Source organism: Bombina bombina, chromosome 12, assembly GCF_027579735.1.
Source record: "Bombina bombina isolate aBomBom1 chromosome 12, aBomBom1.pri, whole genome shotgun sequence".
NCBI classification, from domain to species: domain Eukaryota; kingdom Metazoa; phylum Chordata; class Amphibia; order Anura; family Bombinatoridae; genus Bombina; species Bombina bombina.
This window is the reverse complement of record NC_069510.1, coordinates 133,427,836-133,455,160: the sequence shown is the minus strand read 5'-3', so window position 1 is coordinate 133,455,160 and position 27,325 is coordinate 133,427,836. Positions and strand designations below refer to the sequence as shown.

Sequence of the window (27,325 nt, the reverse complement as noted above, 5' to 3'; positions counted from 1 at the left end):
TAAATATCCCTCTCACTTCCTCTATCCCCCAGTCATTCTGCCGAGGGAACAAGGAAAAGTGGGTGAAACATCAAGGTATAAAGGTGCCAGAAGAAATAATATAAAAGAGGGAGCCGCACATCAAAAAATAAATTGCGGACGGGGTCGTGGACTCTCCCTGCCAGGAAGGAAAGAAATTTATCTGGTAAGCATAAATTATGTTTTCTTTCCATAAGGCAGGGAGAGTCACAACTTCATTCCTTACAGTTATGAAAACTATACCCAAGCTCCAGAAGACACTGAATGAATAACGGGAGGGAACAAAAAAAAAAAAAAAAAAAGAGGCAGACCCTATTCTGTGGGCACCACAGTCTGCAAAACTTTTCTCCCGAAAGCTGCTTCAGCCGAAGCAAACACATCAAACTTGTAAAATGTAGAAAAAGTGTGTAAGAAGGACCAGGTAGCCGGCTTACAAATCTAATCCATTGAGGCTTCATTCTTAAAAGCCCAGGAGGAAGCCACTGCTCTAGTGGAATGAGCCGTTATCCTCTCAGGAGGCTGTCATCCCACTGTCTCATAAGCTAAGCGGATGACACTCCTCAACCAGAAAGAGAGAAGTCGTAGTAGCCTTCTGCCCCTTACACTTCCCCGCATAGATGACAAACAAAGAGGAAGAATGTCTGAATTCCTTAGTAACCTAAAGATAGAACTTCAAGGCACGAACCGCATCCAGATTGTGAAGCAAATGCTCCTTCGTTGAAGAAGGATTAGGACACAAGGAAGGAACAACAATCTCTTGATTAATGTTACGGTCTGACACCACCTTAGGAAGGAACCCTAATTTAGTACGTAAAACTGCCTTATCAACATGAAAAACAAGATAAGGGGAGTCACATTGTAGAGCAGAAATCTCAGAAACTCTGCGCGCAGAGGTAATAGCCAGCAAAAAAAGAACCTTCCACAATAACAATTTTATGTCAACAGTATGCATAGGCTCAAACGGAGCCTGCTGCAAAACACTAAGAACAAGATTGAGGCTCCAAGGCGGAGCACCAGATCTAAACACGGGTCTGATCCTAGTCAGAGCCTTAACAAAGGACTGCACATCCGGAAGGTCAGCCAATCTCTTGTGCAGTAACACCGACAGGGCCGTTATCTGTCCCTTCAGGGAACTAGCAGATAGACCCTTCTCTAGTCCATCCTGGAGAAAAGATACAATTCTGGCAACCTTAATGGGACACTGAACCAAACAAATTTCTTTTGTGATTCAGATAGAGCTTGCAATTTTAAGCAACTTTCTAGTTTACTCATATTATCAATTTTTCGTCGTTCTCTTGCTATCTTTATTTGAAAAAAAAGGCATTGAAACCAAGGAGACAGACAATTTTTGGTTCAGACCCTGGACAGCACTTTTTTAATGGCGGGTGATTTTATCCACTAATCAGCAAGAACAACCCAGGTTGTTCACCAAAAATGAGCCGGCATCTAAACTTACATTATTGTTTTTCAAATAAAGATACCAAGAGAATGAAGAACATTTCATAATAGGAGTAAATTAGAAAGTTGCTTAAAATTGCATGCTCTATCTGAATCACGAAATATTTTTTTTTCGGTTCAGTGTCCCTTTAACCTTATGCCAGGAAAAGCCACTCTCTTCACACCAGTACAAGCAAGTCCTCCACACTTTATGGTAGATACGAGAAGTAACTGGCTTATGAGCTTGAACCAGAGTGTTGATAACACTCTCAGAGAACCCTTTCATGGCTAAGGCTAAGCGTTTAATTTCCATGCAATCAGCCTCAGAGAATCTAGATTTTGATGAACGAAGGGACCCTGTATCAGCAGATCCCTGTGACAAGGTAACCTCCACTGAGGAGATGAGGACATCCCCACCAGATCCGCAAACCACGTCCTTCGCGGCCACAATGGAGCAATCAGAATCACTGATGGTCGCTCCTGCTTGATGCGAGCCACCACACGAGGGAGAAGCGGTAATGGAGGAAAAGGAAAAACATAATTTATGTAAGAACTTACCTGATAAATTAATTTCTTTCATATTAGCAAGAGTCCATGAGCTAGTTACGTATGGGATATACATTCCTACCAGGAGGGGCAAAGTTTCCCAAACCTTAAAATGCCTATAAATACACCCCTCACCACACCCACAATTCAGTTTAACGAATAGCCAAGAAGTGGGGTGATAAGAAAAAAGTGCGAAAGCATATAAAATAAGGAATTGGAATAATTGTGCTTTATACAAAAAAATCAAAACCACCACAAAAAAGGGCGGGCCTCATGGACTCTTGCTAATATGAAAGAAATGAATTTATCAGGTAAGTTCTTACATAAATTATGTTTTCTTTCATGTAATTAGCAAGAGTCCATGAGGCCCGCCCTTTTTTGTGGTGGTTTTGATTTTTTTGTATAAAGCACAATTATTCCAATTCCTTATTTTATATGCTTTCGCACTTTTTTCTTATCACCCCCCTTCTTGGCTATTCGTTAAACTGAATTGTGGGTGTGGTGAGGGGTGTATTTATAGGCATTTTAAGGTTTGGGAAACTTTGCCCCTCCTGGTAGGAATGTATATCCCATACGTCACTAGCTCATGGACTCTTGCTAATTACATGAAAGAAAAGATATAAGTCTGAACCTTCATGGTATTGATAGGGCATCTATCAATTCCGCCTAAAGATCCCTCGACCCGTACCTGGGTAACTTGGTATTGAGGTGGGATGCCATCCCCCATTCGCTGCATAGCTTTGCAAACACCTCGGGTGGAGAGACCCTTACCCTGGGTGAAAGGATTGCCTGCTGAGGAAGTCCGCTTCCCAGTTATCCACACCCGGGAAGGTGGATCGCTAGCAACATACATCTGTGAGTCTCTGCTCACTCTAGTATCTGAGATACTTCTCTCATGGCCAACGAACTTCATGTTTCTCCCAGATGTTTGATGTAGGCAACCAAGGTTATATTATCTGATTGCAATCTGATAAACTGGGATGAACCCAGAAGAGGCCAAGCCTTCAAGGCATTGAAGATTGCCCAGAGTTCCAATATATTGATCGTAAGGGAGGAGGACTCCTGAGTCCACAGTCCTTGTGCCTTCTTGGCACTCCAAACAGCTCCCCAGGCGGAAAGGTTTGCGTCCGTAGTCACAATCTCCCAGGACGGTCTCAAGAAGCACGTGTCTTGGGACAGATGATCTGGACAGAGCCACCAGGAGAGTGAGTCTCTCGACAGGTTGTCCAGCACAATCTGTTGAGACAGATCTGAATGATCGCCATTCCATTGTCTCAGTATGCACAGTTGTAAGGGTCTGAGATGGAATCTGACAAAAGGAATGATCTCCATACAGGACACCATGAGTCTGATCACCTCCATACACTGAACCACTGAGGGTCTCAAGTAGGCCTGGGGGGCAAGACATGCAGTAGTTAGCTTGCAACGTCTAATCTGTGAGGAATATTCTCATGGATATGGAGTCTATTATTGTCCCCAGAAAATTCAACCATGTACTTGGAGTAAGAGAACTCTTTTCCAAGTTTACCTTCCATCCATGTGATCAAATAAGATTGTAAGGGACTCTAAATGCTCTTCAGCTAGATGAAGAGATGGTGCCTGCACCAAGATATCGTCAAGGGAAGGCACTACTGCAATACCTCGTGTTCTGCAATAACTTGTGTTCTGGCAACGGCTAGAAGTGCCCCCAGAACCTTCGCAAAAACTTGAAGCAGTAGCTAGGTCGAACGGAAGAGCTATGAACTAGAAGTGCTGGTCCAGAAAGGCAAACCTCAGGAACTGAAAATGTTCCCTGTGTATCGGAACGTGAGGGTATGCAACCTTCAGGTCTATGGTGGTCATAAACTGTCCTTCCTGAACCAGAAGAAGGATTGACCGCATTATCTCCTTCTTGAAAGCAGGAACACTCAGAAACTTATTTAGGCACTTTAGATCCAGAATTGGACAAAAAGTTCCCTTCTTCTTTGGAACCACGAAAAGGTTTGAATAAAACCACAAACCTCTTTCTGCTGTAGGTACCGGGACAATTACTCCTAGAGACGAGAGATCCCGTATGCAACCTAAGAAGGCAGCCCTCTTTTCTGGTCTTGTAGACAGAATGGATAGTAGGAATCTGCCCCTGGGCAGATGAGACTAGAATCCTATTCTATTATCCTTGAGATACAACCTCCAGGACCCTGTACATCCTGGAACCAAGCGTCTGAAAAAAGAGACAGTCTGCCCCCTACTCGATCAGATCCCAGGTTGAGGGCCACCACTTCAAGCCGATTTGTTCTCTGCGGGCTTCTTAGTCTGTTTGGACTTATTCCAGAACTGAGCCGGCTTCCAAGTACTCTTTGGCTGCTCGGAGTTGAATGAGTATTGCTGTCGTCGCGATTTGTCAGAACGAAAGGAACAGAAATTAGTCCAGCCCTGGACCAAATAAAATCTTCCTCTTGAAAGGAAGAGAAAGGAGTCTGGATTTAGAAGTCATATCCACAGACCAAGACTTCCAGAGGGCCCGGCGGGCTAGGACCGCAAAGCCAGAAGTCTTTACATTTAGGCGAATAATCTGCATATTCGCGTCACAGATGAAGGAGTTAGCAATTCTTAGAGCCTTAATTCTCTCCTGAATATCCGCGAGGGTAGTCTCCACCTCAATGAGCTCAGACAGAGTGTTGCACCAGTAGATAGCTGCTCCAGCAACCGCGGCTACAGCTGAAGCATGTTGAAATAAAAACCCTGTATGTTGAAACATCTTCCTCAGAAAGGTTTCCATTTTCTTATCCATAGGCTCTCTAAAAGAAGAACTATCCTCCAGAGGGATAGTAGTACGCTTAGCCGGCGTAGAATTTGCACCATCCTCCTTAGGGATGGAGCCCCACAAATCTAATTGAGTCACAGACGGGGAATCATTTTTTTTAAAGTAGAGGGGGGGAAAAGAAGTTCCTATTCTTTCCCATTCGTTACAAATAATGTTCGCCATCTTAAATGTCACAGGAAAAGTCAGAGGGACCTTCCTGTCTTAATAAACCCTGTCTAATTTAGGAATCTTAGGTTCCTAAGGGAGTGTAGCCTCTGAAACCTCTAGTGTAGACAGAACCTTCTTTAATATAAAACGCAGATGCTCAATTTAAATCTAAAGGAGGCTAACTCATCCTCGAATAGCTGGGACATAGTAGCTAAATCCGACAAATAATTAGATGACTCTAGGTCAGGAGAACTATGTTTAACCTTTCTCTTACGTTTGGTAGAGTGAGGTAAGGCACTCAGGGCCGCAGACACCGCCGATTGTAACTGTCCAGTAAAGTCTGCCGGAAAAAATCCCCCTTCAGATTGAGAATTAGTTGAGCCGCGGGGAACTGCATGTGGAGCGGGTAGTGTAAAAAGTGCAGTAGTAATCTCTCAGGACCCAGATTCCTGAGAGGTAGATGGCCCAGAGGGGCTAATAGCGCTATGAGTATTAGCAGGCTTGTCTCCCTTCTTAGACTTTAGAACAGTGATTAGGCAAAAGGAACAAAATTGAGCGGCTGGGCAAACCACAGCCTCCTCAAAATATAAACAGGATTATTAATCCGTACAGAAGGAGCAAACCTTCTAATGTAGTATCAGAGTCCTCCATAGCTAAGATATATTCACAGAAGGACAGACAAAAAGTGAATGCTTTTATTAAAAAAACGGCACCTTTACAATCTCAATGGCTGGGGAACTCACCACCTCCTAGACCCAGACAGCTAACAGTGAAAATGCTCTCCTTAGGAGTGATGTCCGCAGCAGTATTGTAGGAAATGAAAAGACTGCACCCGGTCACGTGGAGCATAGGACAGGACTTACCCTGCTATTAAAGGCGCTAAGCTATTTTGAGCTGAGCAACGCTCAAAAACAAAAGTAAAAGCTGTTTATTCCAAGCCAAAAGCACACAGTCTATGAGTCCAAATAGTCTCTCACATTAAAGCAGTTATAAAAAAAAAAACCTAGCTGTTCAAATAATCTCCCTGAAGGAGATATTAACCCTTGATCCTATCAAGGTATAAAAGAGCCACACTGTGACCCTGTATAGAAAAAGTGTATATATAAAAATGGTCTCATCCTCCAGGATCCATGCTGTGGAACAGGCACAGCATCTATAGTGTCACAGTCTTGCTGTGATGCTTCTGACATGGACTTGAGTGTGTAACAGCAAGCAACTCAGGAGCTGTTAGGCGACAGTCTGGACGGGTTTGCAGAAAATATTTCCCTGCATCTCCAGACTCTAACTTTCATCAATACTCTCACTGAGAGGTTTACGTGATTACTTAAAACTCCAGTCCTCTCTTCAAAGGGAACATACCCATTACAGGACTATCCAGATCTTCAGACATTTCTCTGCCACCTCCTATAGTGACGAAAGGCAAAGAATGACTGGGAGATAGGGGAAGTGGGAGGGATATTTATGCCTTTGACTGGTGTGTCTTTGCCTCCTCCTGGTGGCCAGGTGTTGTACTTACCAACAGTAAGGAATGAAGTTGTGGACTCTCCCTGACTTATGGAAGGAAAAGGTGCTAAACTCACCCCGTCTGTGCCGCGGCTCCTTACTAAAGTCAGCGCCACCTGCCGCTCATGGCACATTGCTCTTCTTTCAATGAGGAGATATTTCCACCACCAAACCAAGCTATGCTAGTCACCTGACATTTTTTAAACGCTCTGATTTACCTTCACTTTAATTTGTAAACAAATAAAAACGAAGTGTGTGTGCTACAGTGTAGATGTCAAAATGATTGTTATATTACAGACATTTAAAGAGATAGAAAGGTCAAAATTAACATTTTTGCAAAATACTTCCATTAGCAAAAATGCTTCTAGTAAAAGTTACGCACATATATATCCTGTGAGGGCCTGTGCACCCGTATTCAAACACCGCACCTTCTCAGCATTAACATGTATGACACAAATTACGACTTCAGAAGCAATGCACACCACAGTCACCTGTCTAGCAGACATGATGTTTGAATACAGGCCCGAAAGCTCTGTTTATTTCTAGGTAATCGTTTGTGACAAGAGTAAGGCTGGAGGAAAGGAGATTTAATATCCAGCAATGTAAACATGTTTTCACTGTAACAGCAATCAAATAGTGGAATTAATTTCCTAAGGAGGTTGTGGATGTCAAAACCTTAGATAGATACATTTAAGAATGACAGATACATTTCTGTCTAGAAACAAAATTAGGGATATGATTAGTTAAATGGATCAGCTTTGTAATTGTAAGTTAAGCTTAATTGAAGCTTCTTTATTGTAAACCAGCTATTCTCTGTATAGGTTGAACTCGATGGACTGCTGTCTACTTTCAACCTCATCTACTTTTTATTACTGGGAGCAAGTTGGTGTTTGGTGGACACACATATATGCCTTTTTTGATTGGCTCACACACTGTGTTCAACTACCTCTTTGTGGTACATTTGCTGCTTCTGAGCCTACTCTTCAACAATGGTTACTAATACTACAAAGCAAATTAGATGATAAAAGTAAACTGGAAAGTAGCTTAAAATGAAATGTTCTATCTGAATCATGAAAAGTTTAATGTTGACATTATTGCATGGAAGAGGTTAAAGGACATTGTACTATAAAAAACAAAATGTATGCTTACCTGAAAAATGTCTTTCTTTCCAGATATGGTGAGTCCATGGCGTCCTCAATTACTGTTGGGAATATCACTCCTGGCCAGTAGGAGGAGGCAAAGAGCACCACAGCAAAGCTGTTAAGTATCACTTCCCTTCCCACAAACCCCAGTCATTCGACCGAAGGAAAGTGGAGAAAAGAAGTAACACACGGTATAGAGGTGCCTGAGGTTTAGACAAAAAAACAATTTATGCTTACCTGATAAATTTATTTCTCTTGTAGTGTATCCAGTCCACGGATCATCCATTACTTGTGGGATATTCTCCTTCCCAACAGGAAGTTGCAAGAGGATCACCCACAGCAGAGCTGCTATATAGCTCCTCCCCTCACTGCCATATCAAGTCATTCGACCGAAACAAGCCGAGAAAGGAGAAACCATAGGGTGCAGTGGTGACTGTAGTTTAATTAAAATTTAGACCTGCCTGAAAAGGACAGGGCGGGCCGTGGACTGGATACACTACAAGAGAAATAAATTTATCAGGTAAGCATAAATTATGTTTTCTCTTGTTAAGTGTATCCAGTCCATGGATCATCAATTACTTGTGGGATACCAATACCAAAGCTAAAGTACACGGATGATGGGAGGGACAAGGCAGGAACTTAAACGGAAGGAACCACTGCCTGTAGAACCATTCTCCCAAAAACAGCCTCCGAAGAAGCAAAAGTATCAAATGTGTAAAATTTGGAAAAAGTATGAAGGGAAGACCAAGTTGCAGCCTTGCAAATCTGTTTAACAGAGGCCTCATTTTTAAAGGCCCAGGTGGAAGCCACAGCTCTAGTAGAATGAGCTGTAATCCTTTCAGGAGGCTGCTGTCCAGCAGTCTCATAGGCTAAACGGATTATACTCCGAAGCCAAAAAGAAAGAGAGGTTGCCGAGGCCTTCTGACCTCTCCTCTGTCCAGAGTAAACAACAAACAGGTTAGATGTTTGGCGAAAATCTTTAGTAGCCTGTAAGTAAAACTTCAAGGCACGGACTATATCTAGATTATACAAAAGACGTTCCTTCTTTGAAGAAGGATTAGGACATAATGATGGAACAACAATCTCTTGATTGATATTCTTGTTAGAAACCACCTTAGGTAAAAACCCAGGTTTTGTACGCAGAACAACTTTATCTGAATGAAAGATCAGATAAGGAGAATCACAATGTAAGGCAGATAACTCCGAGACTCTTCGAGCCAAGGAAATAGCCATCAGAAAAAGAACGTTCCATGAAAGAAGTTTGATATCAATAGAATGAAGGGGTTCAAACGGAACCCCTTTAAGAACTTTAAAAACCAAGTTTAAGCTCCATGGAGGAGCAACAAGTTTAAACACAGGCTTAATTCTAACTAAAGCCTGACAAAATGCCTGAACGTCTGGAACTTCTGCCAGACGCTTGTGTAAAAGAATAGACAGAGCAGAAATCTGTCCCTTTAAAGAACTAGCTGATAATCCTTTGTCCAAACCCTCTTGGAGGAAGGACAATATCCTAGGAATCCTAACCCTACTCCATGAGTAATTCTCGGATTCACACCAATGAAGATATTTACGCCATATCTTGTGGTAAATTTTCCTGGTGACAGGCTTTCGTGCCTGTATTAAGGTATCAATTACTGACTCGGAGAAGCCACGCTTTGATAGGATCAAGCGTTCAATCTCCATGCAGTCAGTCTCAGAGAAAGTAGATTCGGATGATTGAAAGGACCTTGTATTAGAAGGTCTTGTCTCAGAGGCAGAGTCCATGGTGGAAAGGATGACATGTCCACTAGGTCTGCATACTAGGTCCTGCGTGGCCACGCAGGCGCTATCAATATCACTGATGCTCTTTCCTGTTTGATTTTGGCAATCAGACGAGGGAGCAGAGGAAACGGTGGAAACACATAAGCCAGGTTGAAGAACCAAGGCGCTGCTAGAGCATCTATCAGTGCTGCTTCTGGGTCCCTGGACCTGGATCCGTAACAAGGAAGCTTGGCGTTCTGGCGAGACGCCATGAGATCCAGTTCTGGTTTTCCCCAATGATGAATCAATTGAGCAAACACCTCCAGATGGAGTTCCCACTCCCCCGGATGAAAAGTCTGACGACTTAGAAAATCCGCCTCCCAGTTCTCTACACCTGGGATATGGATTGCTGACAGGTGGCAAGAGTGAGTCTCTGCCCAGCGAATTATCTTGGAGACTTCTAACATCGCTAGGGAACTCCTGGTTCCCCCTTGATGGTTGATGTAAGCCACAGTCGTGATGTTGTCCGACTGAAATCTGATGAACCTCAGTGTTGCTAGCTTAGGCCAAGCCAGAAGAGCATTGAATATTGCTCTTGACTCCAGAATATTTATTGGGAGGAGTTTCTCCTCCTGAGTCCATGAACCCTGAGCCTTCAGGGAGTTCCAGACTGCACCCCAACCTAGAAGGCTGGCATCTGTTGTTACAATTGTCCAATCTGGTCTGCGAAAGGTCATACCCTTGGACAGATGGGCCCGAGATAACCACCAGAGAAGAGAATCTCTGGTTTCCTGATCCAGATTTAGTAGAGGGGACAAATCTGTGTAATCCCCATTCCACTGACTGAGCATGCATAATTGCAGCGGTCTGAGATGCAGGCGCGCGAATGGCACTATGTCCATCGCTGCTACCATTAAGCCGATTACTTCCATGCACTGAGCCATCGTGGGGCGCGGAATGGAGTGAAGAACACGGCAAGCATTTAGAAGTTTTGATAACCTGGACTCCGTCAGGTAAATTTTCATTTCTACAGAATCTATTAGAGTCCCTAGGAAGGAAACCCTTGTGAGAGGAGATAGAGAACTCTTTTCTTCGTTCACTTTCCACCCATGCGACCTCAGGAATGCCAGAACTATCTCTGTATGAGATTTGGCAATTTGAAAGCTTGACGCCTGTATCAGGATATCGTCCAGGTAAGGAGCCACCGCTATGCCTCGCGGTCTTAGGACCGCCAGAAGTGAGCCCAGAACCTTTGTAAAAATTCTTGGGGCTGTAGCCAACCCGAATGGAAGAGCTACAAATTGGTAATGCCTGTCTAGAAAGGCAAACCTCAGGAACTGATGATGATTCTTGTGAATCGGAATGTGAAGGTAGGCATCCTTTAAGTCCACTGTGGTCATGTACTGACCCTCTTGGATCATGGGTAAAATGGTTCGAATAGTTTCCATCTTGAATGACGGAACTCTGAGGAATTTGTTTAGGATCTTTAAATCCAAAATTGGTCTGAAGGTTCCCTCTTTTTTGGGAACCACAAACAGATTTGAATAAAAACCCTGTCCTTGTTCCGTCCGCGGAACTGGATGGATCACTCCCATTACAAGGAGATCTTGTACGCAGCTTAGGAATGCCTCTTCCTTTATCTGGTTTGCAGATAATCTTGAAAGGTGAAATCTCCCTTGTGGAGGAGAAGCTTTGAAATCCAGAAGATATCCCTGAGATATGATCTCCAACGCCCAGGGATCCTGAACATCTCTTGCCCACGCCTGGGCGAAGAGAGAGTCTGCCCCCTACTAGATCCGTTGTCGGATAGGGGGCCGCTCCTTCATGCTGTCTTAGAGGCAGCAACAGGCTTTCTGGCCTGCTTGCCCTTGTTCCAGGACTGGTTAGGTTTCCAGGCCTGCTTGGATTGAGCAAAAGTTTCCTCTTGTTTTGAAGCAGAGGAAGTTGATGCTGCACCTGCCTTGAAATTTCGAAAGGCACGAAAATTAGACTGTTTGGCCTTTGATTTGGCCCTGTCCTGAGGAAGGGTATGACCCTTACCTCCAGTAATCTCAGCAATAATTTCTTTCAAACCAGGCCCGAATAAGGTCTGCCCCTTGAAAGGAATGTTGAGTAATTTAGACTTTGAAGTCACATTAGCTGACCAGGATTTGAGCCATAGCGCCCTACGCGCCTGGATGGCGAATCCGGAATTCTTAGCCGTTAGTTTAGTCAAATGAACAATGGCATCAGAAACAAATGAGTTAGCTAGCTTAAGAGTTCTAAGCTTGTCAACAATTTCAGTCAATGGAGCTGTATGGATGGCCTCTTCCAGGGCCTCAAACCAGAATGCCGCCGCAGCAGTGACAGGCGCAATGCATGCAAGGGGCTGTAAAATAAAACCTTGTTGAATAAACATTTTCTTAAGGTAACCCTCTAATTTTTTATCCATTGGATCTGAAAAAGCACAACTGTCCTCAACCGGGATAGTGGTACGCTTTGCTTAAGTAGAAACTGCTCCCTCCACCTTAGGGACAGTCTGCCATAAGTCCCGTGTAGTGGCATCTATTGGAAACATTTTTCTAAATATAGGAGGTGGGGAAAAGGGCACACCGGGCCTATCCCACTCCTTACTAATAATTTCTGTAAGCCTTTTAGGTATTGGAAAAACATCAGTACTCACCGGCACTGCATAGTATTTATCCAGCCTACACAATTTCTCTGGCACTGCAATTGTGTCACAGTCATTCAGAGCAGCTAATACCTCCCCAAGCAATACACGGAGGTTCTCAAGCTTAAATTTAAAATTAGAAATCTCTGAATCAGGTCTCCCCGATTCCGTCACCCACAGACTGAAGCTCTCCATCCTCAGGTTCTGCATATTGTGACCCAGTATCAGACATGGCTCTTACAGCATCTACGCGCTCTGTATCTCGTCTAACCCCAGAGCTATCGCGCTTGCCTCTCAATTCAGGCAATCTGGATAATACCTCTGACAGGGTATTATTCATGATTGCAGCCATGTCCTGCAAAGTAATCGCTATGGGCGTCCCTGATGTACTTGGCGCCATATTAGCGTGCGTCCCTTGAGCGGGAGGCGAAGGGTCCGACACGTGGGGAGAGTTAGTCGGCATAACTTCCCCCTCGACAGACCCCTCTGGTGACAATTCTTTTATAGATAAAGACTGATCTTTACTGTTTAAGGTGAAATCGATACATTTAGTACACATTCTCCTATGGGGCTCCACCATGGCTTTTAAACATAATGAACAAGTATCCTCTGTTTCAGACATGTTTGTACAGACTAGCAATGAGACTAGCAAGCTTGGAAAACACTTTAAAGCAAGTTAACAAGCAATATAAAAAACGTTACTGCGCCTTTAAGAGAAACAAATTTTGACAAAATTTGAAATAACAGTGAAAAAAAGGCAGTTAAACTAACAACATTTTTACAGTGTATGTAACAAGTTGCAGAGCATTGCACCCACTTGCAAATGGATGATTAACCCCTTAATAACAAAAACAGAATAAAAAATGACAAAAACGTTTTTTAAACACAGTCACAACAACTGCCACAGTCTACTGTGATTGTTACCCTCCTCAAACACGACTTTGAAGCCTTTTGAGCCCTTCAGAGATGTCCTGTATCATGCAGAGGGAAGCTGAATGTCTCTGTCAGTATTTTTAGCTGCACAGAAAAGCACTAAAATAGGCCCTTCCCACTCATATTGCAACAGTGGAAAGCTTCAGGAAACTGTTTCTAGGCAAAAATCAAGCCAGCCATGTGGAAAAAAACTAGGCCCCAATAAGTTTTGTCACCAAACATATATAAAAACGATTAACATGCCAGCAAACGTTTTATATTACACTTTTATAAGAGTATGTATCTCTGTTAATAAGCCTGATACCAGTCGCTTTCACTGCATTTAAGGCTTAACTTACATTAATCCGGTATCAGCAGCATTTTTCTAGCAAATTCCATCCCTAGAAATATATTAACTGCACATACCTTATTGCAGGAAAACCTGCACGCCATTCCCCCTCTGAAGTTACCTCACTCCTCAGAATATGTGAGAACGGCAGTGGATCTTAATTACTTCTGCTAAGATCATAGAAATCACAGGCAGATTCTTCTTCTAATGCTGCCTGAGATGAAACAGTACACTCCGGTACCATTTAAAAATAACAAACTTTTGATTGAAGTTAAAAAACTAACTATAATACACCACTCTCCTCTTACTACGTCCATCTTTGTTGAGAGTTGCAAGAGAATGACTGGATATGGCAGTGAGGGGAGGAGCTATATAGCAGCTCTGCTGTGGGTGATCCTCTTGCAACTTCCTGTTGGGAAGGAGAATATCCCACAAGTAATGGATGATCCGTGGACTGGATACACTTAACAAGAGAAAACTGTCTTAAAATAAAGGGCCATATCCGGAAAGACAGGCATTTATCAGGAAAGCATAAATATCAGGTAAGCATAAATTTTGTTTTCTTTCCTAAGATATTGTGAGTCCACGGCGTCCTCAATTACTGTTGGGAACCAATACCCAAGCTAAAGGACACGGAGGACTAGGGAGGGACAAGACAGGTAGACCTAAACGGAAGCAGGCCTGGACTGGACATCGGGCATAGCGGACAAATGCCCGGTAGGCCGCAAGGTATGTTAACCCCACCCACTGCGACCGCAAAAAATTAATTGAGAACCTGAATTTTTTTTTTTAGAACTGAATTTTTTTGGGGGGAATTTATTTAATAAATGTTAAAGTGTTTGATTGTATGTATATACATTATGTATATGCAATTCACATTCCATGATCCTTCCTTAATTGGTTCAGTTCAGCCCCTGATCGGATCCAATCATATCCCTTTTGGCCTTCCCCATTCCCAAATCGGCCACACAAGCGCACTGGATCTGTTTCCAGGGGTGACTGAGACTGAGCTGTGAGTGAACTGTTAATGACACGCCACGCTGATGCCGGCCGGGTCTACGTGAGTGACATCATCAACATCAGAGGCTGTTGACTAGTGTCAGTGCTTGGAGATCGGAACTGAAAGATGATGCCACCGGTTCCATCCCGCCTGGAATCCAGATTCAGTGGCCGTGAGCAAGGCTAGTGAGCGACGAGGGAGGCTGCGAGCAGTCTCAGCACCAGATGGACTGGACTGGTGGTCAGGTAGGTCTCAGAGAGAGAGGGGACCTAAGGTGATAATACTAGCCTAGTAGTCCAGGGCCGGCTGACCATGTACTCCTCTGCTGCGGGGCGTGGAGCGGCCAATATATAGGGATCCGATTAGGTACACGTATGCCACCATGGACTCCTACATGTCACGTGGTTGCACCACCACACCATACAATATCCATTTGGTGTGTTGATGGTCATGGGTGGGTGGTAATATTGGGGGGCAAAAAACAGTGTACACCGTCTGACTGCCCACTGTACACATACATTGTCGCTATCCTTGGTGCTGAGAGAACAGGAGGCTCCTACATGTGGCTGCCAATCCTGTTTTTTTATGCTCTAGAGGTCTTGCAGTCTTTTCTGACTTGGAGAAGGAGCTCTTCCCTTTGTTGGCTAAGGCTTTGTTGCTGGTACGGTACCTCCTTTTTTTTTTTTTTTTTATGGTCTTAACGGGTTCTGGTTCTCTTGACTGGTCACCTGTCCCTGTCCCCTGTGTCTGCCTGTGAAGTGGCCAGAACTCTCTCTCCCCCTGTATTATATGCACAGCTTTGCAGACTCATGCTGTTTGTATTTACATCCTGGAGATAGCAGCGAGATAATAATGTACTTGAGGTCTGTGTGTGTGTGATGTGTGTGTGTGATGTGTGTGTGTGATGTGTGTGTGTGATGTGTGTGTGTGATGTGTGTGTGTGAGTGATGTGTCTGCGTGTGAGTGTGTGATGTCTGCGTGTGAGTGTGTGATGTCTGCGTGTGAGTGTGTGATGTCTGCGTGTGAGAGTGTGATGTCTGCGTGTGAGAGTGTGATGTCTGCGTGTGAGAGTGTGATGTCTGCGTGTGAGAGTGTGATGTCTGCGTGTGAGTGTGTGATGTCTGCGTGTGAGAGTGTGATGTCTGAGTGTGACGTCTGAGTGTGACGTCTGAGTGTGACGTCTGAGTGTGACGTCTGAGTGTGACGTCTGAGTGTGACGTCTGAGTGTGACATGTCTGTGTGTGACGTCTGCGTGTGAGATGTCTGCGTGTGAGAGTGTGATGTGTGAGATGTCTGCGTGTGAGTGTGTGATGTCTGCGTGTGATGTCTGCGTGTGACGTCTGCGTGTGACGTCTGCGTGTGACGTCTGCGTGTGACGTCTGCGTGTGACGTCTGCGTGTGACGTCTGCGTGTGACGTCTGCGTGTGACGTCTGCGTGTGACGTCTGCGTGTGACGTCTGCGTGTGACGTCTGCGTGTGACGTCTGCGTGTGACGTCTGCGTGTGACGTCTGCGTGTGACGTCTGCGTGTGACGTCTGCGTGTGACGTCTGCGTGTGACGTCTGCGTGTGACGTCTGCGTGTGACGTCTGCGTGTGACGTCTGCGTGTGACGTCTGCGTGTGACGTCTGCGTGTGACGTCTGCGTGTGACGTCTGCGTGTGACGTCTGCGTGTGACGTCTGCGTGTGACGTCTGCGTGTGACGTCTGCGTGTGACGTCTGCGTGTGACGTCTGCGTGTGACGTCTGCGTGTGACGTCTGCGTGTGACGTCTGCGTGTGACGTCTGCGTGTGACGTCTGCGTGTGACGTCTGCGTGTGACGTCTGCGTGTGACGTCTGCGTGTGACGTCTGCGTGTGACGTCTGCGTGTGACGTCTGCGTGTGACGTCTGCGTGTGACGTCTGCGTGTGACGTCTGCGTGTGACGTCTGCGTGTGACGTCTGCGTGTGACGTCTGCGTGTGACGTCTGCGTGTGACGTCTGCGTGTGACGTCTGCGTGTGACGTCTGCGTGTGACGTCTGCGTGTGACGTCTGCGTGTGACGTCTGCGTGTGACGTCTGCGTGTGACGTCTGCGTGTGACGTCTGCGTGTGACGTCTGCGTGTGACGTCTGCGTGTGACGTCTGCGTGTGACGTCTGCGTGTGACGTCTGCGTGTGACGTCTGCGTGTGACGTCTGCGTGTGACGTCTGCGTGTGACGTCTGCGTGTGACGTCTGCGTGTGACGTCTGCGTGTGACGTCTGCGTGTGACGTCTGCGTGTGACGTCTGCGTGTGACGTCTGCGTGTGACGTCTGCGTGTGACGTCTGCGTGTGACGTCTGCGTGTGACGTCTGCGTGTGACGTCTGCGTGTGACGTCTGCGTGTGACGTCTGCGTGTGACGTCTGCGTGTGACGTCTGCGTGTGACGTCTGCGTGTGACGTCTGCGTGTGACGTCTGCGTGTGACGTCTGCGTGTGACGTCTGCGTGTGACGTCTGCGTGTGACGTCTGCGTGTGACGTCTGCGTGTGACGTCTGCGTGTGACGTCTGCGTGTGACGTCTGCGTGTGACGTCTGCGTGTGACGTCTGCGTGTGACGTCTGCGTGTGACGTCTGCGTGTGACGTCTGCGTGTGACGTCTGAGTGTGACGTCTGAGTGTGACGTCTGAGTGTGACGTCTGAGTGTGACGTCTGAGTGTGACGTCTGCGTGTGACGTCTGCGTGTGACGTCTGCGTGTGACGTCTGAGTGTGACGTCTGCGTGTGACGTCTGCGTGTGACGTCTGAGTGTGACGTCTGAGTGTGACGTCTGAGTGTGACGTCTGAGTGTGACGTCTGAGTGTGACGTCTGAGTGTGACGTCTGAGTGTGACGTCTGAGTGTGACGTCTGAGTGTGAGTGTGTGACGTCTGAGTGTGAGTGTGTGACGTCTGCGTGTGAGTGTGTGACGTCTGCGTGTGAGTGTGTGACGTCTGCGTGTGAGTGTGTGACGTCTGCGTGTGAGTGTGTGACGTCTGCGTGTGAGTGTGTGACGTCTGCGTGTGAGTGTGTGACGTCTGCGTGTGAGTGTGTGACGTCTGCGTGTGAGTGTGTGACGTCTGCGTGTGAGTGTGTGACGTCTGCGTGTGATGTGAGTGTGTGATGTGAGTGTGTGATGTGAGTGTGTGATGTGAGTGTGACGTCTGCGTGTGACGTGAGAGTGTGACGTGAGAGTGTGACGTCTGCGTGTGACGTCTGCGTGTGACGTGAGAGTGTGACGTGAGAGTGTGACGTGAGAGTGTGACGTGAGAGTGTGACGTGAGAGTGTGACGTGAGAGTGTGACGTGAGAGTGTGACGTGAGAGTGTGACGTGAGAGTGTGACGTGAGAGTGTGACGTGAGAGTGTGACGTGAGAGTGTGACGTGAGAGTGTGACGTGAGAGTGTGACGTCTGCGTGTGACGTCTGCGTGTGACGTGAGAGTGTGACGTGAGAGTGTGACGTCTGCGTGTGACGTCTGCGTGTGACGTCTGCGTGTGACGTCTGCGTGTGACGTCTGCGTGTGACGTCTGCGTGTGACGTCTGCGTGTGACGTCTGCGTGTGACGTCTGCGTGTGACGTCTGCGTGTGACGTCTGCGTGTGACGTCTGCGTGTGACGTCTGCGTGTGACGTCTGCGTGTGACGTCTGCGTGTGACGTCTGCGTGTGACGTCTGCGTGTGACGTCTGCGTGTGACGTCTGCGTGTGACGTCTGCGTGTGACGTCTGCGTGTGACGTCTGCGTGTGACGTCTGCGTGTGACGTCTGCGTGTGACGTCTGCGTGTGACGTCTGCGTGTGACGTCTGCGTGTGACGTCTGCGTGTGACGTCTGCGTGTGACGTCTGCGTGTGACGTCTGCGTGTGACGTCTGCGTGTGACGTCTGCGTGTGACGTCTGCGTGTGACGTCTGCGTGTGACGTCTGCGTGTGACGTGAGAGTGTGACGTCTGCGTGTGACGTCTGCGTGTGACGTCTGCGTGTGACGTCTGCGTGTGACGTCTGCGTGTGACGTCTGCGTGTGACGTCTGCGTGTGACGTCTGCGTGTGACGTCTGCGTGTGACGTCTGCGTGTGACGTCTGCGTGTGACGTCTGCGTGTGACGTCTGCGTGTGACGTCTGCGTGTGACGTCTGCGTGTGACGTCTGCGTGTGACGTCTGCGTGTGACGTCTGCGTGTGACGTCTGCGTGTGACGTCTGCGTGTGACGTCTGCGTGTGACGTCTGCGTGTGACGTCTGCGTGTGACGTCTGCGTGTGACGTCTGCGTGTGACGTCTGCGTGTGAGAGTGTGATGTCTGCGTGTGAGTGTGTGAGATGTCTGCGTGTGATGTGTGTGATGTCTGCGTGTGAGAGTGTGATGTCTGCGTGTGAGTGTGTGATGTCTGCGTGTGAGTGTGTGATGTCTGCGTGTGAGTGTGTGATGTCTGCGTGTGAGTGTGTGATGTCTGCGTGTGAGTGTGTGATGTCTGCGTGTGAGAGTGTGATGTCTGCGTGTGAGAGTGTGATGTCTGCGTGTGAGTGTGTGATGTCTGCGTGTGAGAGTGTGATGTCTGCGTGTGAGAGTGTGATGTCTGCGTGTGAGTGTGTGATGTCTGCGTGTGAGTGTGTGATGTCTGCGTGTGAGAGTGTGATGTCTGCGTGTGAGAGTGTGATGTCTGCGTGTGAGTGTGTGATGTCTGCGTGTGAGAGTGTGATGTCTGCGTGTGAGAGTGTGATGTCTGCGTGTGAGTGTGTGATGTCTGCGTGTGAGTGTGTGACGTCTGCGTGTGAGTGTGTGATGTGAGTGTGTGACGTCTGCGTGTGAGTGTGTGATGTGAGTGTGTGACGTCTGCGTGTGACGTCTGCGTGTGACGTCTGCGTGTGACGTCTGCGTGTGACGTGAGAGTGTGACGTGAGAGTGTGACGTGAGAGTGTGACGTGAGAGTGTGACGTGAGAGTGTGACGTCTGCGTGTGACGTCTGCGTGTGACGTCTGCGTGTGACGTGAGAGTGTGACGTGAGAGTGTGACGTCTGCGTGTGACGTCTGCGTGTGACGTCTGCGTGTGACGTCTGCGTGTGACGTCTGCGTGTGACGTCTGCGTGTGACGTCTGCGTGTGACGTCTGCGTGTGACGTCTGCGTGTGACGTCTGCGTGTGACGTCTGCGTGTGACGTCTGCGTGTGACGTCTGCGTGTGACGTCTGCGTGTGACGTCTGCGTGTGACGTCTGCGTGTGACGTCTGCGTGTGACGTCTGCGTGTGACGTCTGCGTGTGACGTCTGCGTGTGACGTCTGCGTGTGACGTCTGCGTGTGACGTCTGCGTGTGACGTCTGCGTGTGACGTCTGCGTGTGACGTCTGCGTGTGACGTCTGCGTGTGACGTCTGCGTGTGACGTCTGCGTGTGACGTCTGCGTGTGACGTCTGCGTGTGACGTCTGCGTGTGTGTGTGTGTGTGTGATGTCTGTGTGTGAGTGTGTGATGTCTGTGATGTCTGTGATGTCTGTGATGTCTGTGATGTCTGTGATGTCTGTGATGTCTGTGTGTGTGTGATGTCTGTGTGTGTGTGATGTCTGTGATGTCTGTGATGTCTGTGATGTCTGTGTGTGATGTGTGTGATGTGTGTGATGTGTGTGATGATGTGTGTGATGTGTGTGATGTGTGTGATGATGTGTGTGATGTGTGTGATGATGTGTGTGATGTGTGTGATGTGTGTGATGTGTGTGATGTGTGTGATGTGTGTGATGTGTGTGAGTGTGTGATGTCTGTGTGTGAGTGTGTGATGTCTGTGTGTGAGTGTGTGATGTCTGTGATGTCTGTGTGTGATGTCTGTGATGTCTGTGTGTGATGTGTGTGATGATGTGTGTGATGTCTGTGATGTCTGTGATGTCTGTGTGTGATGATGTGTGTGATGTGTGTGTGTGATGTGTGTGTGTGATGTGTGTGTGTGATGTGTGTGTGTGATGATGTGTGTGATGTGTGTGTGTGATGTGTGTGTGTGATGTGTGTGTGTGAGATGTGTGTGTGTGATGTCTGTGTGTGAGTGTGTGATGTGTGAGTGTGTGATGTGTGTGATGTGTGTGTGTGTGTGTGTGTGATGTGTGAGTGTGTGATGTGTGAGTGTGTGATGTGTGTGATGTGTGTGTGTGATGTGTGTGTGTGATGTGTGTGTGTGATGTGTGTGTGTGATGTGTGTGTGTGATGTGTGTGTGTGATGTGTGTGTGTGATGTGTGTGTGTGATGTGTGTGTGTGATGTGTGTGTGTGATGTGTGTGTGTGATGTGTGTGTGTGATGTGTGTGTGTGATGTGTGTGTGTGATGTGTGTGTGTGATGTGTGTGTGTGATGTGTGTGTGTGATGTGTGTGTGTGATGTGTGTGATGTGTGTGAGTGTGTGTGATGTGTGTGATGTGTGTGATGTGTGTGATGTGTGTGTGTGTGTGTGTGTGTGTGATGTGTGTGATGTGTGTGTGTGATGTGTGTGATGTGTGTGATGTGTGTGTGTGATGTGTGTGTGTGATGTGTGTGTGTGATGTGTGTGGTGTGATGTGTGTGGTGTGATGTGTGTGGTGTGATGTGTGTGGTGTGATGTGTGTGGTGTGATGTGTGTGATGTGTGTGGTGTGATGTGTGTGATGTGTGTGGTGTGATGTGTGTGATGTGTGTGATGTGTGTGGTGTGATGTGTGTGATGTGTGTGGTGTGATGTGTGTGATGTGTGTGATGTGTGTGATGTGTGTGATGTGTGTGATGCGTGAGTGCGTGTGTGATGTGTGTGATGCGTGAGTGCGTGTGTGATGTGTGTGATGCGTGAGTGCGTGTGTGATGTGTGTGATGCGTGAGTGCGTGTGTGCTGTCTGTGCGTGAGTGCGTGTGTGCTGTCTGTGCGTGAGTGCGTGTGTGCTGTCTGTGCGTGAGTGCGTGTGTGCTGTCTGTGCGTGAGTGCGTGTGTGCTGTCTGTGCGTGAGTGCGTGTGTGCTGTCTGTGCGTGAGTGCGTGTGTGCTGTCTGTGCGTGAGTGCGTGTGTGCTGTCTGTGCGTGAGTGCGTGTGTGCTGTCTGTGCGTGAGTGCGTGTGTGCTGTCTGTGCGTGAGTGCGTGTGTGCTGTCTGTGCGTGAGTGCGTGTGTGCTGTCTGTGCGTGAGTGCGTGTGTGCTGTCTGTGCGTGAGTGCGTGTGTGCTGTCTGTGCGTGAGTGCGTGTGTGCTGTCTGTGCGTGAGTGCGTGTGTGCTGTCTGTGCGTGAGTGCGTGTGTGCTGTCTGTGCGTGAGTGCGTGTGTGCTGTCTGTGCGTGAGTGCGTGTGTGCTGTCTGTGCGTGAGTGCGTGTGTGCTGTCTGTGCGTGAGTGCGTGTGTGCTGTCTGTGCGTGCGTGCGTGTGTGCTGTCTGTGCGTGAGTGCGTGTGTGCTGTCTGTGCGTGAGTGCGTGTGTGCTGTCTGTGCGTGAGTGCGTGTGTGCTGTCTGTGCGTGAGTGCGTGTGTGCTGTCTGTGCGTGAGTGCGTGTGTGCTGTCTGTGCGTGAGTGCGTGTGTGCTGTCTGTGCGTGAGTGCGTGTGTGCTGTCTGTGCGTGAGTGCGTGTGTGCTGTCTGTGCGTGAGTGCGTGTGTGCTGTCTGTGCGTGAGTGCGTGTGTGCTGTCTGTGCGTGAGTGCGTGTGTGCTGTCTGTGCGTGAGTGCGTGTGTGCTGTCTGTGCGTGAGTGCGTGTGTGCTGTCTGTGCGTGAGTGCGTGTGTGCTGTCTGTGCGTGAGTGCGTGTGTGCTGTCTGTGCGTGAGTGCGTGTGTGCTGTCTGTGCGTGAGTGCGTGTGTGCTGTCTGTGCGTGAGTGCGTGTGTGCTGTCTGTGCGTGAGTGCGTGTGTGCTGTCTGTGCGTGAGTGCGTGTGTGCTGTCTGTGCGTGAGTGCGTGTGTGCTGTCTGTGCGTGAGTGCGTGTGTGCTGTCTGTGCGTGAGTGCTGTCTGTGCGTGAGTGCGTGTGTGCTGTCTGTGCGTGAGTGCGTGTGTGCTGTCTGTGCGTGAGTGCGTGTGTGCTGTCTGTGCGTGAGTGCGTGTGTGCTGTCTGTGCGTGAGTGCGTGTGTGCTGTCTGTGCGTGAGTGCGTGTGTGCTGTCTGTGCGTGAGTGCGTGTGTGCTGTCTGTGCGTGAGTGCGTGTGTGCTGTCTGTGCGTGAGTGCGTGTGTGCTGTCTGTGCGTGAGTGCGTGTGTGCTGTCTGTGCGTGAGTGCGTGTGTGCTGTCTGTGCGTGAGTGCGTGTGTGCTGTCTGTGCGTGAGTGCGTGTGTGCTGTCTGTGCGTGAGTGCGTGTGTGCTGTCTGTGCGTGAGTGCGTGTGTGCTGTCTGTGCGTGAGTGCGTGTGTGCTGTCTGTGCGTGAGTGCGTGTGTGCTGTCTGTGCGTGAGTGCGTGTGTGCTGTCTGTGCGTGAGTGCGTGTGTGCGTGAGTGCGTGTGTGCTGTCTGTGCGTGAGTGCGTGTGTGCTGTCTGTGCGTGAGTGCTGTCTGTGCGTGAGTGCGTGTGTGCTGTCTGTGCGTGAGTGCGTGTGTGCTGTCTGTGCGTGAGTGCGTGTGTGCTGTCTGTGCGTGAGTGCGTGTGTGCTGTCTGTGCGTGAGTGCGTGTGTGCTGTCTGTGCGTGAGTGCGTGTGTGCTGTCTGTGCGTGAGTGCGTGTGCGCTGTCTGTGCGTGAGTGCGTGTGCGCTGTCTGTGCGTGAGTGCGTGTGCGCTGTCTGTGCGTGAGTGCGTGTGCGCTGTCTGCGCGTGAGGGTGTGTGATGTCTGCGCGTGAGGGTGTGTGATGTCTGCGCGTGAGGGTGTGTGATGTCTGCGCGTGAGGGTGTGTGATGTCTGAGGGTGCGAGGTGTGCGCGTGAGGGTGCGAGGTGTGCGCGTGAGGGTGCGAGGTGTGCGCGTGAGGGTGCGAGGTGTGCGCGTGAGGGGGCGAGGTGTGCGCGTGAGGGGGCGAGGTGTGCGCGTGAGGGGGCGAGGTGTGCGCGTGAGGGGGCGAGGTGTGCGCGTGAGGGGGCGAGGTGTGCGCGTGAGGGTGCGAGGTGTGCGCGTGAGGGGGCGAGGTGTGCGCGTGAGGGGGCGAGGTGTGCGCGTGAGGGGGCGAGGTGTGCGCGTGAGGGGGCGAGGTGTGCGCGTGAGGGGGCGAGGTGTGCGCGTGAGGGTGCGAGGTGTGCGCGTGAGGGTGCGAGGTGTGCGCGTGAGGGAGCGAGGTGTGCGCGTGAGGGTGCGAGGTGTGCGCGTGAGGGTGCGAGGTGTGCGCGTGAGGGTGCGAGGTGTGCGCGTGAGGGTGCGAGGTCTGCGCGTGAGGGTGCGAGGTCTGCGCATGCGGTGCGAGGTCTGCGCATGCGGTGCGAGGTCTGCGCATGCGATGTGAGGTCTGCGCATGCGATGTGAGGTCTGTGCGATGTGAGGTCTGTGCGATGTGAGGTCTGTGCGATGTGAGGTCTGTGCGATGTGAGGTCTGTGCGATGTGAGGTCTGTGCGATGTGAGGTCTGTGCGATGTGAGGTCTGTGCGATGTGAGGTGTGTGTGTGGTCTGTTTTTGTGTGTGAGGTGTGTGAGGTGTGTGTGTAGGGTTAAATAAGAAGTGGTGAGGGGGAGGGCCTCTATGCTCCAAAATGCCCGGGCCTTTTTTTAGTCCCAGTCCGGCCCTGAACGGAAGGCACCACTGCTTGAAGAACTTTTCTCCCAAAAGAAGCCTCAGACGAAGCAAAAGTATCAAATTTATACAATTTGGAAAAAGTATGCAGAGAAGACCAAGTTGCAGCCTTGCAGATATGTTCCACAGAAGCTTAATTTTTGAAAGCCCAAGAAGAAGAGACAGCCCTGGAATGAGCTGCGATTCTCTCAGGAGGCTGCTGCCCAGCAGTCTTATAAGCCAAACAAATTATACTTCTCAACCAGAGAGAAAGAGAAGTAGCAGTAGCGTTCTGACCTTTACGTTTCCGAGAAAAACAAAAATCAAGAAGACTGGCGAAAATCTTTAGTCACCTGCAAATAGAATTTAAGAGCACACACAACATTCAGGTTGTGCAACAAACGTTCCTTATGAGAAGAAAGTTTAGGACAGAGAGAAGGAACAACAATTTCCTGATTAATATTTCTATCCGAAACAACCTGGGGAAGGAAACCAAACTTAGTACAAAGATCTGCCTTATCTGCATGAAAAAGTAGATAAGGCGAATCGCACTGCAAAGCTGAGCGTTCCGAGACTCTCCGAGCAGAAGAGATAGCAGTAAGAAACAAACCTTTCAAGATAACAACTTAATATCTATTAAATGCAGTGGCTCGAATGGAGCCTGCTGCAAAACTTTAAGAACAAGGTTAAGGCTCCAAGGTGGAGCAACAGAATTAAAGACAGGCCTGATTCTGACCAAGGCCTCACAAAAAGATTGCACATCTGGCACGTCCGCCAGACGCTTGTGCAGCAAAATAGATAAAGCAGAAATCTGACTCTTCAGAGTACTGACAGATAAACCCTTCTCCAGACCTTCCTGAAGAAAGGACAAAATCCTTGGAATCCTGATCATATATTCACACCAATAAAGATATTTATGCCATATCTTATGGTAAATCTTTCTAGTAACAGGCTTACGAGCCTGAGTCATGGTCTCAATGACCGAATCAGAAAATCCACGCTTAAACAGAACTTATCATTCAATCTCCAAACAGTCCGCTTCAGAGAAACGAGATTTAGGTGAAGGAAGGGACCCCGAAGTAGTAGGTCCTTCCTTAGAGGAAGTCTCCAAGGAGGAAGAAACGACATTTCCACTAAGTCTGCATACCAGAACCTGCAAGGCCACACAGGAGCTATTAGAATCACTGATGCTCTCTCCTTCTTAATACAAGAAATGACTCGTGGAAGGAGAGCAGAGGAAACAGGTATGCCAACCTGAAGTTCCAAGGAACTGCCAGAGCATCTATCAGGCAGGCCTGAGGATCCTGTGACCTTGAACTGTACCTTGGAAGCTTGGTGTTCTGTTGAGACGCCATCAGATCCAACTCCGGTATCCCCCATTTGATGGTTAACCTGGAGAACACCGCCGGATGGAGTTCCCACTTCAGAGGATAAAAAGTCTGTCTGCTCAGGAAATCCGCTTCCCAGTTGTCCACTCCTGGAATGTGGATGGCAGATAGACAGCAATTGTGAGCTTCCGCCCACTGAATGATCCGAGCCACCTCCTTCATGGCTAAGGAACTCAGAGTCCCTCCCTGGTGGTTGACGTAAGCCACTGAGGTTATGTTGTCTGACTGGAACCTGATAAATCGGGCTAAGGCCAACTGAGGCCAAGCCATCAAAAAATCACTCTCAACTCCAATATGTTTATGGAGAGAGCAGATTCATCCTGAGACCAAAGTCCCCGCGACTTCAACGAGTCCCAGACTGCTCCCCAACCCATCAGGCTGGCATCTGTGGTCACAATCACCCAGGAAGATCTCCGAAAACATGTCTCCTGAGACAGATTTTCCTGAGACAGCCACCATGTGAGAGAATCTCTTGTCGACTGATCTAGCTCTATCCTCTGAGACAGATCTGCATAATCCCCGTTCCATTGACTTAGCATGCATAACTGCAGAGCTCTCAAATGGAATCAAGCAAAAGGGGACTATGTCCATGGAAGCAACCATCAGACCAATTACCTCCATACATTGGGCCACTGATGGTCGAACAACAGACTGTAGAGAGAGGCAAGCGGAAGGAATCTTGTTTCTTCTGACCTCCGTCAGAAATATTTTCATTGATAGGGAATCTATAATGGTCCTTAAGTAAACCACCCTTGTACCTGGAACAAGGGAACTCTTTTCCAAATTTACATTCCATCTGTGGGAACAAAGAAAAGACAACAAGATCTCTTTGTGAGATTTTGCTAATTGAAAAGACGGTGCCTGCACCAGAATATAGTCCAGATAGGGCGCCACAGCAATTCCCGGAGACCGAATCACTGCCAAAAGAGCCACCAGAACCTTTGAGAGAATTCTGGGAGCTGTGGAAAGACCGAATGGAAGAGCCATAAACTGAAAATGATTGTCCAGAAAGGCAAATCTCAGAAACTTGTAATGATCCCTGTGGAAGAGAACATGAAGGTATACATCCTTCAAGTCTATGGTCGTCATGAACTGACCCTCCTGTACCAACGAAAGAATGGAACGGATAGTCTCTCTCCATCTTGAAGGACCGTACTCTGAGAAATTTGTTTAGACACTTTAGATCTAGAATCGGTTGGAAAGTTCCCTCTTTTTTGGGAACCACAGATTGGAGTAGAACCCCAGACCCTGCTCCTGAACCGGAACATTCACTCCTAGGTAGGAAAGGTCCTGTACACATTTCAAGAACGCCTCTCTTTTTATTTGGTCTGCAGATAATCTTGAGAGGTAGAACCTGTCCCTGGGAGGAAAGGTCTTGAATTCTAACTTGTAACCCTGGGATACTATGTCCACGGCCCAAGGATGTGGGACATCTCGTATCCACGCTTGAGAGAACAGAGAGTCTGCCCCCAAATTGATCCGATCCCAGATCGGGGGCCACCCCTTCATGCTGATTTAGACTCATCTGCAAGCTTCTTAGATTGCTTCCCCTTGTTCAAAGACTGAATGGGTTTCCAAGAAGCTTTGGACTGATCCTGCTTGGCAGAGAAGGGGGAAGACTTACCTCTGAAGTTACGAAAGGAACGAAAATTACTCCGAAGACCCTTCGGTCTATCTTTCTTATCTTGTGACAGAAAAGACCCTTTACCACCCGTGATATCGGAAATAATTTCTGCCAAACCAGGTCCAAACAAGGTCTTACTCATGTAAGGAATCGCCAAAAGTTTAGACTTGGATGAAACATCCACTCACCAAGATTTCAGCCATAATGCTCTACGCGCCAATACTGCGAAACCAGATATTTTGGTTCCTAACTTAATGACCTGCAAAGAGGCATCAGTAATAAAGGAATTGGCTAACTTAAGAGCCTTAATCCTATCCTGGATCTCCTCCAAAGGAATCTCTGCTTGAAGAGATCCAGACAATGCGTCAAATCAATAAGCTGCAGCACTTGTCACAATAGCAATACACACTGCAGACTGCCATTGGAGACCTTGATGCATATACATCTTTTTCAAGTAAGCCTTCAGCTTCTTGTCCATTGGGTCC

General features: G+C 48.2%; 1 protein-coding gene across 2 annotated transcripts in view; it reads right to left on the bottom strand.

Moving 5' to 3' along the window:
• The window catches only part of CDK5RAP2 (CDK5 regulatory subunit associated protein 2), a 538,634-nt gene that overhangs the window by 341,592 nt on the left and 169,717 nt on the right, over positions 1 to 27,325 (bottom strand). The window lies entirely within an intron of this gene.